At 37.8% G+C, this 17,909-nt stretch overlaps 1 protein-coding gene and 1 long non-coding RNA gene across 4 annotated transcripts in view; both read left to right on the forward strand.

Annotated features, from left to right (window-relative positions):
• Positions 1 to 17,909, forward strand: part of LOC126917646 (protein rhomboid) — a 488,728-nt gene that overhangs the window by 218,181 nt on the left and 252,638 nt on the right. The window contains exon 1 of one of the 3 annotated variants that reach the window (XM_050724757.1): positions 9,865 to 10,268. The exons of the other annotated variants lie outside the window; for them this stretch is intronic. The gene's annotated coding sequence lies outside the window, so the exon portion shown is untranslated. Of the gene's footprint in view, positions 1 to 9,864; positions 10,269 to 17,909 lie in introns of those variants that run through there. 3 annotated transcript variants of the gene reach the window in all.
• LOC126917650 (uncharacterized) lies at positions 10,275 to 11,850 on the forward strand. Its single transcript, XR_007711020.1, has 2 exons — positions 10,275 to 10,414; positions 10,530 to 11,850. It is a non-coding gene; the product is annotated as an uncharacterized LOC126917650 (long non-coding RNA).

Consider the following 17,909-nt stretch of genomic DNA (forward strand, 5'->3'; position numbering starts at 1 on the left):
AATTTGAAACATTTCTTTCATCCAACAAAAGATTCTCATCAAACGTTCTTAATTCTCCAAACAATGGCAAACTTTAACAAAAAGTTTCAAACGAGCACATTGAACGCCAAAACTTGGTGTCCAAACACGACTGAACAACCGCATACGCTTCCACATCCATGATAAAACGCGCAGTCTCTACATGCAAACGCAATTAAAAACAGAGTTTTGAAAAGTCCCGGAGCGCCTCTGCGACCGGTAGATTGCAGAGAAACGAAAAAGATAAAAAAGAACAAAATCAGGGAAAACTTGTCGGCGTTCGTTGTACGATGCACGGCCCGTGTTGTCATCAAATTCATTTAGGCAAATATCAGATCAACGTAGCAGAACATCCAAATGGTGATCGCGAACCGAGCATCGCCTCTGTCGCTTTCGACAACAGCGAGAAGCGATTTCTACATCGCCGTTTCGCGTTTGCGCGTGTACGGCCGTGTATAAACGCGGAGGTGTAGCTTTTTCGTTTCATTCACCAGCCATTCAGGCGTCCCGTGCACAGAGAATCGAGGCATCAAGAATGTAACGCGTCGCCGTGGCACACCATGACGCTCATTCATGGGAAGAGAGCACGTGCTCGATCGCTGACTCCTATGGCCCCGTGAACCGGAAGGGGATACGAGCTCGTCTCGAAGCTCGGTCAAAAATAGCGAGAAGGAACAAAGACGCGTCGCGCCACTGCTCCGCTCCTTTCTATCCCGCCATTCTGTCGCGAACTTCGCGTTTTCCGCAAATTTACTCTGCAATTTTTGCCACGTAGATTCCTAAAGCGCCAGCTTTCCAAGGGAAACAAAGCTTCTTCTTGCTTGAAAGGTTCGCTGGATTCCTCTTACGCGTCGGCTAGCGTGTTTTAAATGAGGTTTTTTACGAAAAAGGAAATTCGAGAAAGAGGAGCTTGGTCGTGAAAGGGCGTAGATTTCTGTAATTCTTTCGATATGTGAGAAAACGCGTGTACTCAGATGGGGCATTTTAATGGAAGATCTGTTAAAAATGTGACGTCTTCAATGGCTTACGATTATCTTATTCTAGCGTGGAAATAATGCGTGTTCTTTACGGCTCTGTGCTAGCTTCCGGATAGATTTTTCTTTTTAGAATCGGATGGTGGTATTTTAAAGAATTTTTATTAAAATTGTATAATCGTATAGGAAAATTTATTTATCGTATCGTTTTCTATTAGTTGCTGTACCTTTGTACGAAATATTCGTTAGAATTCTGTTGGATATTTCATGAAACGTGGAGCGGGAAATCTATCTAACTGGAAACTCTTGCATGCCGCTGTGTACTTTATAAAAATATTCTCTTATAAAAGTGTTATTTGACGCTCTTTCATATTTTTTTATTAACTCGGTTAATAAAAAAAAAAACAATTATTCCTGAAATATGAAATAAAAATATATAGCCAATATGGTCGACTACACACAGGGAGAAATTCCACTGTCTCGATTCTTACAAATTCGTTAATGAAATATTTATCGATTGACGAAAAGTGTGACCCATTCAGAAGACACGTAAATTGAGAAGCAGAAAGAAGCAGCTATGTTGCAAACATCATTTTTGAAATTTACCTTGGAATATACTATTATTTATATCATCTCCTTGTAACAAATGGATTCGTGGTAGTGTCATTTGTTTTGTGAAAATTGAACATCAATTCTGTATTTGCGTAACGAAATTGAGAAATCGACAAAAACCGGAGTTGGTCATTGATATATTCAGTATCGTCGATTATCTTTACGTACTGTAAATCGATAAGAATGACGGATTAAAATAACTCGTTGCCTAATTTTTTTTTTAATTTATCAAAAAGTATGAAATAAAATTTATCGCATTCGAGGGACGATTGATCGGGTGAGTGCAGTTGGATCTTTTAATACCTTGTATCTTTCGAGATATTGAGGTGACCTTGACATTTTTTAAACAGCGTCGTATATTTTCTATAACATTAGTCGACCCAGCGCGTGCACGTACTCTTGGACATTCTCTGCAGAAAAATTTGTCAAGTTCAGCGTATGAAAGGCAAAAACACAAGAGAACCGCTTCGCGATTTTCCTTGTCTTTCGTACGTCAGATTTGATTAGGTTGAGAAGATCAAATTGAAGTTAAAATATGTTCCAAACTAGTGGTTTCTCGGTATTAACGGGTTAATAGGATCTTTGTGTAAAGAATATCCAGCTGGATCGACTAACGTCGTAAAAAAGAATAAGGCGCCATTTAAAAAACACAAGTTCACCTGAACATCTCAAAGAATATAAGAAACGAGAAAATCAAACTATATTCAACCGATGCTCACGTTTCTCGAATACGATGAGCTTTATTTCAAGCGTTGCTTGGTAAAGTCAATGGACAACGAGTTATTTCAGGTGGTCATTCTTACTGATTCACCCTGTATATCAGGCGAAGAAAAATTCGACTACCTTCGCATAAAAAATCGACCACTCCCAATCCTTCGAACGGCCGTGTAAACGGCCTTAATCGAATAATCAGAAACGGAGCGTCGACACGTGAATGCCAAGAAGGAGAGAAGAACATATTTCTGCCCCTGCGTATAAAACGCGCGCCACAAGAATGGCAGGCATACTGATCACCGATGCGGAGAACGACGCGGGCACAGAACGAGAGAATTCGATGCACAACCTCGGATAAAGGCCTATCTATCGGCTTGTATTCTCCGACGATCCTAAAACGTTCCTCGATTTTCGGTCGGATACCGCACACCCCGAGGCGATGCGCAACATAAACGAGCTACCTAGCTACACCACGATGGCCCCTGCAAAGTGATCTAAAGCAGCAACGGGAGATTATTTCGCTGCGTTGCATTGCCACGAAACACTGGCCACCGCTGTTAAACACGATACAGTATCATCGTGCGCTTCGATATTAAATTCTTTTCTCTTTATCCCAGCTGCGATTCGAATTCGATTTAAATCGCGAGGCTGCGTCAAATACGCAGATATTACATATGGATTTGAACGCAACACTTCGTGTTCGAGGCGAAATTGGAATAAATTAATCATGGGATTTTTTATCTTTCTTAATACTCCATTTCAAATTGCGACAAACGAATGTTTACGGATTCATGGTTATTTACTCTTGCTGTAGAATATTGCTTTATTTGACGTGTAGTGCAGATGGATAGCTTGGGAATTATAAAAATTGTTGTAAATTTATAGAACGTGTTTAAAGATGGAAAATACCAATGAGAATCTTCGATTAATTTCCTATACTATTTTTTTTAGCTCTTTCGCCAAGTAAACTAACAATTGGCAATTTTGGGACGAAAATTACATAAATACGGACGTAACAAGAATTTCGTTGCAAACAATTCTCCTGCTATATCACAGTTCGATTTCTGCAAAACGTAGCTCGAAGAACTTCGATCAAACGTAACAACTACTACGACTTTTAAAACAAATTCGATATCGTAAAATACGATCTGTAATTTCAACTGGATCGCGAATAATATATTAGAATGATTAAAGCAACTGTAAACTATCAATCAAAGAAAATACACTTATCCGCGTTCTTTGTTCGCAGTAAAGTTCCATCTACGAGACTTCCATCGCATATAGATACTGCAAGCATGGAAAAGTCAAAATATCCAGTTTCTTGGATTTTGATCGTAGTTTGGCAAAAATCCCGGACGTCCGATAAAGAATTTCGCATGCGAGGACTAAAGTCGACCGATCACTCGACGACCGTAATAACAAAGAAGAGAAAGAAGATTCAGTGGATTGGGTGAATGGTTTTGCGGGTTCCTATTTATCGACCCAGTGGCCGGTAGTCTGGATGGAAACACGTCCCGCTCCCTGGGGTGCTTTCGTCTGCATATCGTGAAATTCATGCGACAAGGGTTATAAATAAATATCGTACGTCCCTGGCACGCCCGTTTGTCGCTCTTCAAGTGGTTCTCTATAAAAATACACCTTCCGAGGGGAATACATTCCCCTTGACCCGTTCCGCGGCCAAACGTTTATTATTCAATGCCGGTAGAGAGATCAAAAGTAGTCGGCTCTCGTCTTCGCGGCCTAGGTTGTTTGTAGGTCACAGAAGCCAACGGTTCTTTTTTTTTTTTCCTCTTAAAACAACTATATTAAGAGAACATTCATAAAGTTGATTGAAAATTCGTATTGCGCGTTACGAAACGAAGGTATTATTTTAAATTTTCTAGATCGCTTGTGAATCGAGTTTAATGAACATTTCTGAAGCGCGTCACAGACTGATTTTAATAAAAATTTCCCATATATAATAGGAGCTAGATGGTACTCGTGTTAATCAAAATTTTTAATTAGAGTAGGAGACGAAGATGACATTTCTTTTTTTTTTATAATAAAAATTAATAATAAATCGTATCGATAGACGAATACAAAAGTTTAATAATATTCAACCATTGGAAAAAGGTAACATCATGGAAAGTTAAAAAAAAATTGCTTTTCCTAAACCGTGCACGCGTCAATGTCTACTTTTACTTAGAACGACGTGCGTTCATAAAATAAACCATCCGAAGGGCGATTAAAGGCCGGACGAATTACTCCAGCATCGTTTGACGATCGACGTTAATGGGAGTTCCGGCATGAGAAAAAATAAACCTATAAGAGTGCTCCTCCCTTGTCTCCTTTATATCCCCATGTTTTCGTCTTTATTGTTTTTTAATCTCTTGCTCTTACCTCGTATTTTTTTCAATTTACCGCGTCACATTAAATAATACCATTCGTTGCTGCTACCACGTCCCATAAACATTTATAAATAACGTCATAGGTCGATAAATTTGAAATTGATATTAATACATGGCAAAAGTAACGATTAAGCGTAATCGATGAGAGAATGATGTTCGAAGATGCGAAAGCAATGTTTATTTCATCGGATGTTATTTTTAAAAGGATCCGCAGCTTGTAAATGTCACGTAGATCTTCCTATTGTAATATAACAGTTTCGAATTTCAAGCTGCCATCGTAGTAAATTTACAAATTTAATACAATGAATATGAAAAGAATGTAAAAGGGCCAGAGATATTTATATCCGATTCAGTTTTATGATAAATGGTGAATATGTGTCCCCCGAGCTTAAATACAAACATCGCATCGAAATAAACTTGCAACCTCGCTATACGAGAACAGTGGAACTTTACGCTATTATAACTGCATAGATAGTGAGAATAGAATGTACGTTCGTGTAATATTTTTCACTTAAAATGGCTTCCTAGATAAGTTCTCGAAGGCTTTCTCACTCGTTCTCGGACAGCCTTTACAATGTTTTATCATATTCGCACGATACGATCTACGAGTTTCAGGAACGAGGTTGTAAAACATTAGAAGATGCGTTTAATAAATTTTGCCTGTTTATCACTGCGAAGTTTATCGCTTTGAAATCTACATCTTTTAGTCGCGTTTCCGTTCTTTAAAAAATTTCTCAAGAAAATCCGTAGAAAATTTCTAACGTAGAAAATGAATCGGGGGAAGATTAAGCGAATAGATAATGAAGTATGGCAGTGTCTTCTTGCGTCAAAAATTTTTGCGTAATTAACGTACCATTGGGTATCCGTTGTCATAGCAGAAGAAAAACGATCTTTCATCCAACGCTCGAAAAGAAACGATTCGTTAACTTTTTCGTAACATTTTACGTTCATTGCAGAACCTATGAACAGAATTTTCTACCAGTTACATCCCGATTATAAAAGGTTCTTTCATTTTATTCGGGCTATTAATATCGACTCGATTTCAAGACTATTTCCGGAGCTCCACTTACTTTAGATTTTTTTTTTATACAGTTTCACATATTTTTAATTCGACGAGTCGATCGCTATACATAAAACTACTGCCACGGTCAAGTATTATTTTCAATATTAACTTTATCGCGAAAAATTATTAATATTTTACTCTTAGTACCTTTTTCCAAAAATCCCGATACGAAAAATTTCATTCCGCTTCTTTCGTTCGTTTAATAATAAAAATAGAAAAACCTTTCATGTTACACGACGAATCAATCGTCTTATTTTTTTGACGCGAAAGAAGCGCGCACGCGATATCGATAACAATCGATTATTTCACATACAATAAAATCAGTATCAAGAGTAAAACTTTCGACCGCGCGTAAAACGTATAAAATACAGCGGGAATCCGAATCGCTTCGATAATAAAAAGCTGTTTTATCTGCGATTCATCGTTGGATACGATTTCACCGCGGAAATACATTCTAAATACGAAATATCAGATACCGTGCGCAGATATGCCACTGAAAAGCTTGATTTCGCGAAACGTAGGAAATTTAAAAAATGCTCCTAGTAATTTGATCGTTAATGCACATCGATTCGCCGATGTAAAATACGCGCGTCGTGGAATTCGCATAATATTCGCGGCGTATTTGAGCGCTCGCGAGAATGAACTTCATCTCGCTGCGACTCGCATTAATCTAGAGGGACTAGACGCGTTTAATTTTGAAATACGACGGTTTAATTGCATTTTCGTGTAGGTGGAATACTTCACCTGCGATCGTTATACCGGCGAATACGGTCCGCGGTTTATTCATCGACATTTTACGCCCTATTTATTGAAATTTCGAATTATTATGCCAGCCCGATGTAACATTTCTATCCGACACGATTTTTACGGAAAAATTATTTCACCTACTAATATTGACGTTATGCGTTCAAACGTGATCAGCGTGAATTAACGCTCAAATATTCTACGTCATTTCTTTATATTTAGGAACGTGTATTTTACGAGAGATCTTCGTCAATATTATATTATATTATATGTATATTATTATTATCGAAAGAATTGATAATACGAAATTGCCTGCTCTTGTTCGATATAACAATATAGTATGATTGATTGAACGTGGTACTCTCAGTCAGCAATAGCTAATTTCTTATTTTCAAGCTTCATTTTTACGAATAATTGTGAATAAATAAGAGTGATGATAAAAATGGCACGCGGACAATACGATTTAAGCGACTCATAACTAGCAAGAAATTCTTGCTTAAGCAAGACACGCGGAACGAAATTCTCCGGTACAAATTTCGCTGGCCTGCATTTATAATTTAATTTTCTATTCGAAGACACGATGAAAACAAGTAAGACGATTTACATGAAAATGTGATTTTCCATCTCGTGACAGATATTCGGAGGGAAAAGAAAGGGGAAAAGGTAGAAGCAACAAGCTCGCCGAGAAGAAAAAAAAGTAATGGTCTTCTAGAAACGGCAATTTAAGAGTCTCACGGATTCTTTTGATTTAATCGTCTAACCGGAGAGAATTTTCTGCCAACGGCAGCGGTGGCATAAAAAGAACGCGTGGAGGCGCGGGCGTAGCCTTTAAGACGTTGCAAAACGAATTATCCACGTGGCAATATGCCGGCGCTTGGCGTCGTTTACGCGCCACTTCGTTTTACGATCGCTGCCGACTGTTATATTGCTCTCGCCCGGTTGTGTTATCGCGATCTCGCAACTTTCTTTTCTCGTTGCAGTGCTATTAAAAAAATATTATCAAGCAACGAACGATGATACGACAGGTGGTCCGATATCGAGCAAACGTAACGCCACATTTTTCTCTATGAATCGTTCGACGTTGATATAAAACACTGGAAAAGATGATTCGCGCGAGAATTCTATGACAACTTCGAATAAATGTCCGTAGCACGTTTTCGTCGGTGTTGACTTAACGATAATTAAAAATACGGTTCTACGATATCGTTTTAGTACACACAGGTTGCTGATATAGCGATGTATTATCGAAAATGATGTGTGTTCTGACTTATGGTCGAATGAAAATTAAATAGTTTCATAAAATCAATCTTTATAACTTCACGATTTGAATCGCACGGAGGCCATGTAGATCAAGTCCAGCTTAAACGCGTAGAAAAACGACAATTACAAATATTATTTCGTTTTTTTAATTTATCTTGGAATTTGTGGTTATTCGTACCGTCCGTTTGCGATAAGCAAATTTATGAAAATAAGATTTCTTTTTTCAGCTGTTCAATGTTAATTATGTGCCTGGATAGCGTGAAACCGATAACTGCGTGAAAAGTGGACTAGGTCAGTCTGGCTCCCGAGAGACATACTTTAATTAAACACAGTTCTTCCACGATGTAATAGCAGAAACATTTATAACAATTTCCTAAAATGAGGAATTAAAATATTTATTTAAAAAACATCGAGACGTTACCGAACAGAAATTAGAGATCTATTAGAATATTCTTTTATTTTCCTACAAAAGTAGCGAACGTAGACAATTTTATCACCTTGGATCGAAAGAATAAACTTTCGAATTTTCGCGTATTAAGATGCGTTATATAATCTCTCTTTTATAATAACTAGAAATAAATTCCATCATTGAGAAGGGTTCGACGATCGATCGTGAGAGATAAGCAATTAGTTGCGTGTAATTATACTTAACCTTCCGTCGATCAGATAAACGAGATGCAACATCCTTCGATATAAAAGTAGAAAGGCATATTGTACCAGCACGCAAAGTTCATATATCGCGCACTTTAGATGCTATCTTTTCTCTGGTTTGACATCTCCGCGTTTCGTGGCTGTCTGAAATCGACGTGAATCGGCGTCATCGCGAAAAAGAAACGAACAAAGTCTGATTGGCTATTCGTTTATTTAACCGATGATTCTTCGCCGATCTTCAAACTTGCCTCGTTCATCGTAATTGCGCCACTCCACTTTGAGATGTAAAACAGTAATATTACAATAACCGCAATAATATGACGACTAAGAATTCTATATCTGACGAGTTATTTTACTGCGCGATACTTTGCATTTTTATTTAGCAAGTTATTTATCTAAAAGCATTTATCCCTTTCCCTCAAATTACTTCGAAATTCAGATTTTTCTTTTTACGATATTATATATTTATTTATGGAGAATATTGATCTAATATAACATATTATTATATACAGGGTGCGTTATTTTAATCGATCCATGCAAGTATCTCCTAAACTATAGATTATTCGAACAAAGGTATCAAATAAAACTTGTCCTGTTTCAAGGGGAACGTCTTATGGTGACCGTCAGATTTGTTTCAGTTTAGGTCAGGTGCAGGCGTTTTCGAGATCTTAAGGTGATCTTTGTCTTCTTCCGAGTGGAACTCTTATATTTTTTTGTACACCACTCGATGCAGTTGTTAATTCTCCACGAAAAGGTATTATAGTCGTATCTGAAAATGTTTAGTTTAAAAGGTACTTCAATGTTAATTTCATCAAACTGAGCATATAAAAGACAAGGAGAAGATAAACATAAACGCATAGAGATTAAAGTTAAAATATCTTCTGTACTAATAATTTTTCGATCCAAGTACTTTAATGGTTTTTGCAAATTAAAAAATGCATCGAATGATTTATAGAAAGAAGTGTAGATCCATTAAAAAGAAAGCTATGAAATCTCAAAAGAACGCCCACCTGAGAGATAAGATCTGCGAGCATCGCAAGATGTCCCACCTAGAAACAAAGTGAGTTCTATCCGAAACGCTTTTTCCAATAACGTACAGCGCAGGGGATATTTTCGTGGATCGATTAAACCCAGACAACCTACATAATCCATACGTTTCACGTTATTACGATGTAAATATAGTGTACTATGCATATTATTGCGATGTAATAAAATTTTAAACAGTTTCATACAACACACATAATGAAATCTTTCTGCGGTTCGAACACCATAACGAGCTACGATATATCTTATCCCAGTGACTCCCCAAGGATTCTACCCCATAGTAGAATTATTCTTTGTAGAAAAAAATTTATCCTCTCTTACCCTCTTGGTCGCGTCAAAGAGTATATGGCCATGCAAAGAAGAGGAAAGAAAATTGAAAAAGGGGCTGTACACGCACGTGTTGACGCATTTCCTGAACTATACCTTTCCAGTGATGCCAACGAGAAAAAAAAAAAGATGAGGCCGGTTGGATGAAAAATGGTGGGTCGTTCGATCCGCGCAATATGAATATCCTTTTAAATGAATCAAGGAGGGTATCCGGCCAGTTTTTCACGGGCCACCCCCGGATTATTAGGTGAGCGAAAAATGCCCCGTGCCATTGCTTGAAAAACGAGCGATCGGACAGCCCTGCCGTATTGATCGTTACAAATAGCGCGAGCCGAAGAAGAGCCGCGTGGATTATCCCCTTTATATCGAGCTATTAATATTACTTTCTGCAGATCTTCTTCGACCCTCTGCCGACTCACCGGTGTCCATTCGAGGTTGGGACGTCGAACAGGTCGGGCTTTTGCTCTAACCGAGGTGAGTTGTCGTTTGATCATCCACCCTTTTCTCGTTCTCCTTTTCTTGTTGATGTTTTCCGTTCCCCCGCTCGTTCAATTTTAGGTGGTTGAAAACGAAAAAGCGCGCTGAGGCTTGGCGCGAACACTGAGAAATCCAAAGTACAAGTACGTAAGTGGTAATTCCCTACTGGCTGCGTACATACTTATTATAATTCTATGGAGATAGCAGTTCAGTTGCGCTTTTATTATATATGTATATTTAATTTTATATTTCCACTAGTTTTTGCCTGTACTTAGTATCGTGGACGAGGGGCCTGGAGGGTGTCGTGCGAATTATAAACAAGCGGTTGCTGAGCATGTGCGTGGTGGGGTTAAGACAAAAGATACGAGGCTAAGACAAAAGACAAGGGGTTGCTAAGGGACGATAAACGAATTAACAGCAGTATGAGCTGAGAAGCCAGAGAGTGGGAATTGCGTTGTCGAGATAGTGTTGCTAGCGTTGTTGAGAGAAAGCCGAATCCGTGGTGACGTTGCTAATTAATTATCTAGTTGTCTTAATTATAATACGTTGTTGTGATTAGTTCGTGTTAAATAACCCTCGTTTCCTGTTTAATCGGCATCTGTTTAATCCATTTATCATAAATAAACTATAATAAACATAGCAGTACAAGATACTACAATACGTTTTTGTACTTTGTCGACGTTCTGTTTTTATCCTTTATCACTCATTTACTGTGATAATCGAGACTGTAATATTGGCGGTATATAGCGACGGTGGAACGCTGAGATGGCTGGATGGTAAAAGAAAAAAGAATCGAACGCTGAATATATTTCTCATGGTAGAAAAAGTCAGAAGGTAAGAGACACCGTAGACGAGGAACCTTAAGTGCACCTTATGCAATCAGAAAATAATAGATTCCCCTGAAAAAGAAAAAAGAAATACGGTAGGGTATGTTGCAACGAATAGTGGTACAAGAAACGAAAGTTATAACGAACAGTTGCTAGGAATAAAGTCAAAATGTTACAACGAACGAACACGTGATAAACACGGAAAAGGTATTGTTAATCACTACTGAATACATGGTACACTTAACTGAATTGATGCTGCAACAGATAATATCTTTAGTGCCACTTAATTAATTTGGTTTAGCATATCTCATTATACTTGACTGAAGATCCCACGAGCACGAGTAAAACCGGCTATTTAAAGCTGTTGAAGTAACTACTTCGAGAAAAACTCTACATCTTTATTTATGTATATCCGTGACCTGGTGACTGCTATTACGCAGAAATATTCCAAATAAGGAAAGGTGCATATTATTGTACCCTTGAATATACATTATGTTTTGGGTTGCAAGGTCTAGCAACAAAGAAAATAATAAACAGATTTCTATTTGTGTTCCCTGTAGCCTCTAGCCAAAGCTATAAGTTTAACTTTTTTGGTCCTTTTGTTATAAATATATGAACGTGCTTCCTATCATTCCATTGTACAGTAACACTAAGAGAGTAAGGATCTGAATCAGCATAAACTTATACTTATACGTTATACTTATATTTATATTAATTTAATTATTTCAATATATTTTTCTATTACAAATTCATCCGTTCATTCAACAAATTCATTCGTTCTTCAATCATTTAACCTCGACCTCGATAGAAACTACAAGATGTTTCGCTAAAATCGAACGTTTCTATTATTACTGCTACTATTTATTAACGATAAGAAAATCCGACTGAGAAGATTTTCGATGGTTTAAAGGCGAGCATCTACCGGCGGTTGAAAGAAACGTACATCGAATCCGCGTCAAAGGAAAGCTTATTCTTTTTCAAGACAAGTTTCTTTCTTTCTTAATACAAACGAAATGCGCTATTTTTCGTAGCGCACGTCGAAGGGCGCAAGAGTTGTACGCGTGATACATTCGTTTTTCAAAGTAAGGTCTCGCGTGGCGAACTGTAATAACAGGTAGAAATATTTGCGCACAGGAATTATCGCGTGTATGTGTGTACGGTAACTTTAAGCGTCGCCGCGTTGAAACGAATGTCGTTTGTCGCGTCTTTTGTTTTTCGATTTATCGTTGAACATTACATGCCGCAAAGGGCAGCGAAACACTAGGGGGTTGAATATGCTTTGCTTGTAGGAGGAAGTGTTGCCTCTGGGCGTTTCGTGTTGATGATGCAGAATTGCATGGTTCCGAGTAAGTACATGGTTTTAGTAATGAAACGGTTACATTCGTGTTAATTCTGATTTGTTTGTGCTGGCTTCCTATCTCTCTCCATCTCTATTTATTCTTTCTTTTTGATTAATGCCTTTCTATTATATAATTAGTTTAAATATATAATTTAGTTTAAATATCACGTAAAAAGTGGCGTTTTAATTAAAAGCTTGAAGCGCCGAACGATTAAATTTACATGAAATTGCAAATTTCAGTTAGACTTCTTGCCGATTTGTTACAATTGTACCGCATACACTGCCGTGTAATTAACGTTCGTATATTATTCCCATACATTATTAAACGTAGAAATTGCGTACGAATATTCGAGTAATAATTCCTGTTTATAAATATATTTAACAGCGAAGTCGATTTGCATAGAGTTTTAATGTCGCCAAGATGGCAATGCTAACTATAACGAGTGAACGCGAAATAATTAAGGAGTTCGCGACTAATAAAAATGTAACTTCATTAGAGATGAAAGTCGGTATGGACGAGCCAACAATTATTTACATATAAATACGCGAACGTGCTATTAAAAGCTACTTACACCAGACCGACTGTTACGTTTCCTTTCTATAAATCTTTATCTTACCTAGTATCGTACGTGCTTTGAATACTGAAACGACATATTGATGTACTACGAAATTTTTAAGCGCCTCAAGCTTTAACTAAACATTCTGAATCTGCATGAGACACGAAAAGGCTCGAAAACCCTTCGAGCTTTATTCAACGATACATACTAAAAAATAATATAATTTAACTGAAAAGATATTTACAACGTTTAAACCGAAATGAAACTAGATCCATGTATATTGGTTTATAAGGATGCCTCAACTCTGACGACGAAGTAACGTAACTTGGCCTCTAGAAATAAAAACAATTTCAATAAAATACTACAAATAAGTTTTCGTATCGAGAATCAGGAAAATCGAGCCATTTTTATCGACGTTACTTTCTCAAAACACTTTTCAACAGTTCAACGTAAGTTTCAAACATCTTCTAAGTAAAACAAAATTGCTTTTAACGTTGGTCACCGATACCTTCTCGCATTGAACGTGTTTTAAGTAAGAAAATTAATTATTCTCTTAATGTATAATAGCGAGACGATAAAAAGCATCGAAGCTAATGAATAAAACGAACCAGACGAAACAAGGGAACAAAAGAGGCGGATAAGATTATTTCGGGTATTTGTAAGCGGATCTTTTGTTCGAGGACTTTTGTGTCCGGGCTTCTATTTCGGCGTAGGGTGCATCAGAACGTGGAGCGTAGCTTTCGAGGTCATGCTTCTCCCTTTGGACGCGGCGTTTTCCCCCTGTACGAAAGGCCGCGAAACAGAAAGTTACCGAGAGTGACGAGTCCGCTGGGAAATTTCCAAGTTTCCTTTTAATGGAATTATAAAGAGGAGCAGGCGTGACCATGTGACAGCTGACGAACTCGTGAAAATCCCTCGCGGGTAACACACGACGCGTTCCGGACGCGTATCCAACCCGCCAATTTTTCACCGTAATTATGTCCGCCCATGTTTCACCCTTATTTGATCGTCCTCGTCGAATTACGCTCTGGATAATAAACAAACTTGAATCAGCAAACTCCAATAGGATTTTTCGACTTTCTAGTTGCTCGCCATTCTGCGTAATTTGGCGGTAGAGGCGGGCAGACATTGTAGAAATGTTCGTTGATTTAATCGTTCGATTGCGAAGTGTGAATTCTGCTATAGTTCGTTACAAGAGACGTGTGACGAAATTGTTTAACAACCACATCGAGTTGAAACACGCAGAGATACTGTTAAAAGTAATGAAATATTAGATTGTCTGGAAAGTGTCTTTCTTTTACCTTCGTACAAACGTGAAACCAAATTTGTGAAATGTCGCGGTGTTTATCTCAACAGAACAAAATGGATCGTACGTAATTCGACAAAATAATGTGAAAGAAAAAACGTTGTGCGTCTATTATTTCCTCATAAAACGAAAGAAATTTTTCGGACAACCTAATACTTGTGATAATTTTCCGAGATGTAGAAAATCGATATATTATTAAGGAGAGATTATTTGAAGCGAGGAAATGACACTTCAAAAATTATTTAACATTGTTAGCAGATCGAATTTAGAACAACGATATTGTCAACTTGTACAGTTTTCTAATACCAGAAAATGTATTTGGAAAATCTTCTTTCTGTAGTTGCACGTAAGTAGTATAGTTATTAGGATCACGGTTATCCTTCGTCCGAACAGGTCGCACCTTTTCTACTTAAATAGATTAAGCGTGTTCCGGAAGCAACAGAAACCAATCGATAGAAACTATTCATTCGTACAAAGTTGCCATGATTACGGTATATTAAGGCACCGGTACATTTAAATAATTTAAATAATGTAGAACTTGCTACAAAGCTTCATAACAAGATCAATCATATTCGATTACGAAAATTGAATTTATAAACGTGTTAATACATAAACGTAGCGACTAATCGATACAAGCTTTGTAGACCATATTCCATCTCGATTTAACTTCTTCCATCGATGAATTAACAACAATACCGCGAAAAGAATTTACACTGTTGTTGCATTTACTATATAGCATTTACATATTTTATTAATCTCTTAAATCCAAGTATATCGAATTTCGTATCGCTTAATAATAATTGTAATGTATAGCCAGAAAATACGAGTACAGACACTTGATACCATCGAAACAAAATGCAAAGCCGGATAGAAAAACGTTCCATTGGGAAATACCGATACGTGCCGATACCTTTTGTAGCCGCTGTAAATACTTAAATCCTGTTAATTGGCGGTCACAGCGACCGTAGCGAAATTAGTCGCGAAATTAATCAACGTGATTTAACGTTCAAATTATAACGCGTCCATGTCGGTAGTCATTCGAAAGTGTTCCATGAGGGTAATTACAGATTGGGATCGCGCGTGCCAAGAGAAAAACGTATAAAACGTAAAGTGGATTTAACGCCCGAACAACTTTGCACTATAAATGCTAATGGCTCCGGCTCGCAGTTAGTTAACCACCTGGCCCCGTAGTTCCACGCGTCTTTACTCAAGCCTGAATCAAGAGAGGGAGTCTTGTTCTCGGCTTACGCTGGGTAAACTCGGAACTCGAACTGTCTGCCGGAGTAAAAACAACTTCCTGCCTGGAGAAAAAATTGACGGACAGTTCAACGTCTTTGCGTTTCCGCGTAATACGCCCGTTATTTAATTCGTCATGTTAATAAATTAATAAACTAAATACAAGAGTAATTTATGGTGGAACTACCGACCCATTTTACGTATTCGTAAATACCAAATGTCTTCTATACGAGAGAAAGTGAACATACACTTAACAAAAATGGCATTTGTATAACGTTGAATCACCTACAGATATACTTCCAGACAGGCCTATGTTTTTTCGCTATTAATTTATGGTCCTAAATGCTTCCATATTTTTTCCATCAACTTTCAATTTGTGCAACGTATTATATGTAACGAGTTTCTTCACACGATATCGGCGAAAAATAAGTAATCATGTGTACGCCACGTGCAAAGCCCTCACGAACCGTAATAACAATCGTAAAAGGGGCCAACCCATGTGAGTCTTAATACGACAGCATTATCCGACGTCTTCTTACCTTCCAGAAGGTAATATCACCTAATATCACTTTGGGGATTAAGTTAATCGAAGAAACGAGGTCAGTGGTTCGGGATAGGAGAGAAAAATAGTTTAGATTTCGCACGTGGAGACTAAAAGCTCGACTCGATCATTCCGCGAGCAGCAATTTTCCGTCGATGCAAACGGACCAGAAATGAGACTGTAGATCATCGAGGATCGCGCGGTGTGTAATGGCATTACGTGGGCGCGTCGAGCGCGAAAGAATCGCGTGCCTTCTCCTACTGTAAGGTCGGGGCAGTCGGATGGCGAAGAAGATTGTCTCGAGGATAAGTCGAGGCCATTAAGGAGAGACGCCCCTCTGCTCTTTCATTAAGCTGCCCTTCTGACAGGTAGCCACGAAAGCTTCTCCTTAAACCGCGACGACGCTCGACTTTATTCCCGACCGCAATGCGGAAACGTGGCACGTCGACGGCCGTACAGCCGGACGTCCCGGAGAAAAGCACAGTGAAGAGGAAACAGCTGATCGATAACGGAGACGAATGTGCCGCTGGATACGCCGTTAATTGAAAATAATACGGAACGGTTTTCCTATCCGTATCACGATCGTGTTCTCTAATACACGTTCAGGCATACGGGATTAATAGGAGTCTAATCTAGTTTGGTTTTACCGTAACTGTGAAATTAGGTGTTGAACAGAGTAAGAAGAGCCAGATAAATTCTAGCTATTTTGTTCTAATACGTGTTCTCTAATACACGTTCAGGCATACGGAATTGATAGGAGTCTAATGTAATTTGGTTTTACTGTAACTGTGAAGTTAGGTATTGAACAGAGTAAGAAGAGCCACATAAATTCTAGTTATTTTGTCCTAATACGTGTTCTCTGATAGGCGTTGAGGCATACAGGATTAATAGGAATCTAATCAAATTTGTTGTTACTGTAATTATGAAGGTAAATGTTGAACAGAGTAAGAAGAACTAGATAAATTCTAGCTATTCTCTTCTAATACGTGTTCTTTGATAGGTATACAGAATTAATAGGAATTTAATTTATTTTGTTTATCGATATTGTAATTACGAAGTTAAACAACAAACGTTAAAATTGAACAGAATAGGAAGAATATTACTCGACTACGGGGAGATCGAGTATTGATTCGGTCATGATTGTGTCACGCTATTATGTTTAAATATCTTTCACATCTTCGCTCCCTGCATTAATCGAAGGTATCGTAGCAAGAAAGATTCTTGTTCACGTTCCTCTTAAAAATATATTCATTGATCAATGGCATCTTTAATATCTGTCCACTACATTTCAGCTTTTAATAAAAAAAACATTTGCACAATACACGAATAAATAAATCTCACGATTACCTTAAACGAATTTACAATGATATCGTACAACTATCGTTTAAATAAATCATAAATTTATAAAACCATCGCAAGAATTTTATTTGTAGATCCGTTAAATTTCTCTTCGATACTGAATCAAGAGATAACTCACTCTATCGTTAATTTAATACCACTAGAATATTAGAAACCTCGATATTAAAATTGAACAATTCGACGAGAATCGCTTCTGTTACGAGTTCCTCGATTAATTCGTTTCATCAATTCGTTCGTATCTTCCTACCGTATATAAAACGATCGCGTAATTCGTTTCACTGGTCCGCGCATCGTTTCATCGTTAATTTCCATCCTGGCTAGGATATTGAAATTCTCGCTTTAAAAAAAAACCAAATCAACAAATTCCACAAGAACCGTTTCTCTTGTAAATCCGTCGGTTAATTCAACAATAGAGAATTCTCGACAATTTCGTTGACTAAATCCACGAACGGTAGACAAAAGCGACAGCGATT

This window comes from Bombus affinis, chromosome 6, assembly GCF_024516045.1.
Source record: "Bombus affinis isolate iyBomAffi1 chromosome 6, iyBomAffi1.2, whole genome shotgun sequence".
Classification (NCBI taxonomy): Eukaryota; Metazoa; Arthropoda; class Insecta; order Hymenoptera; family Apidae; genus Bombus; species Bombus affinis.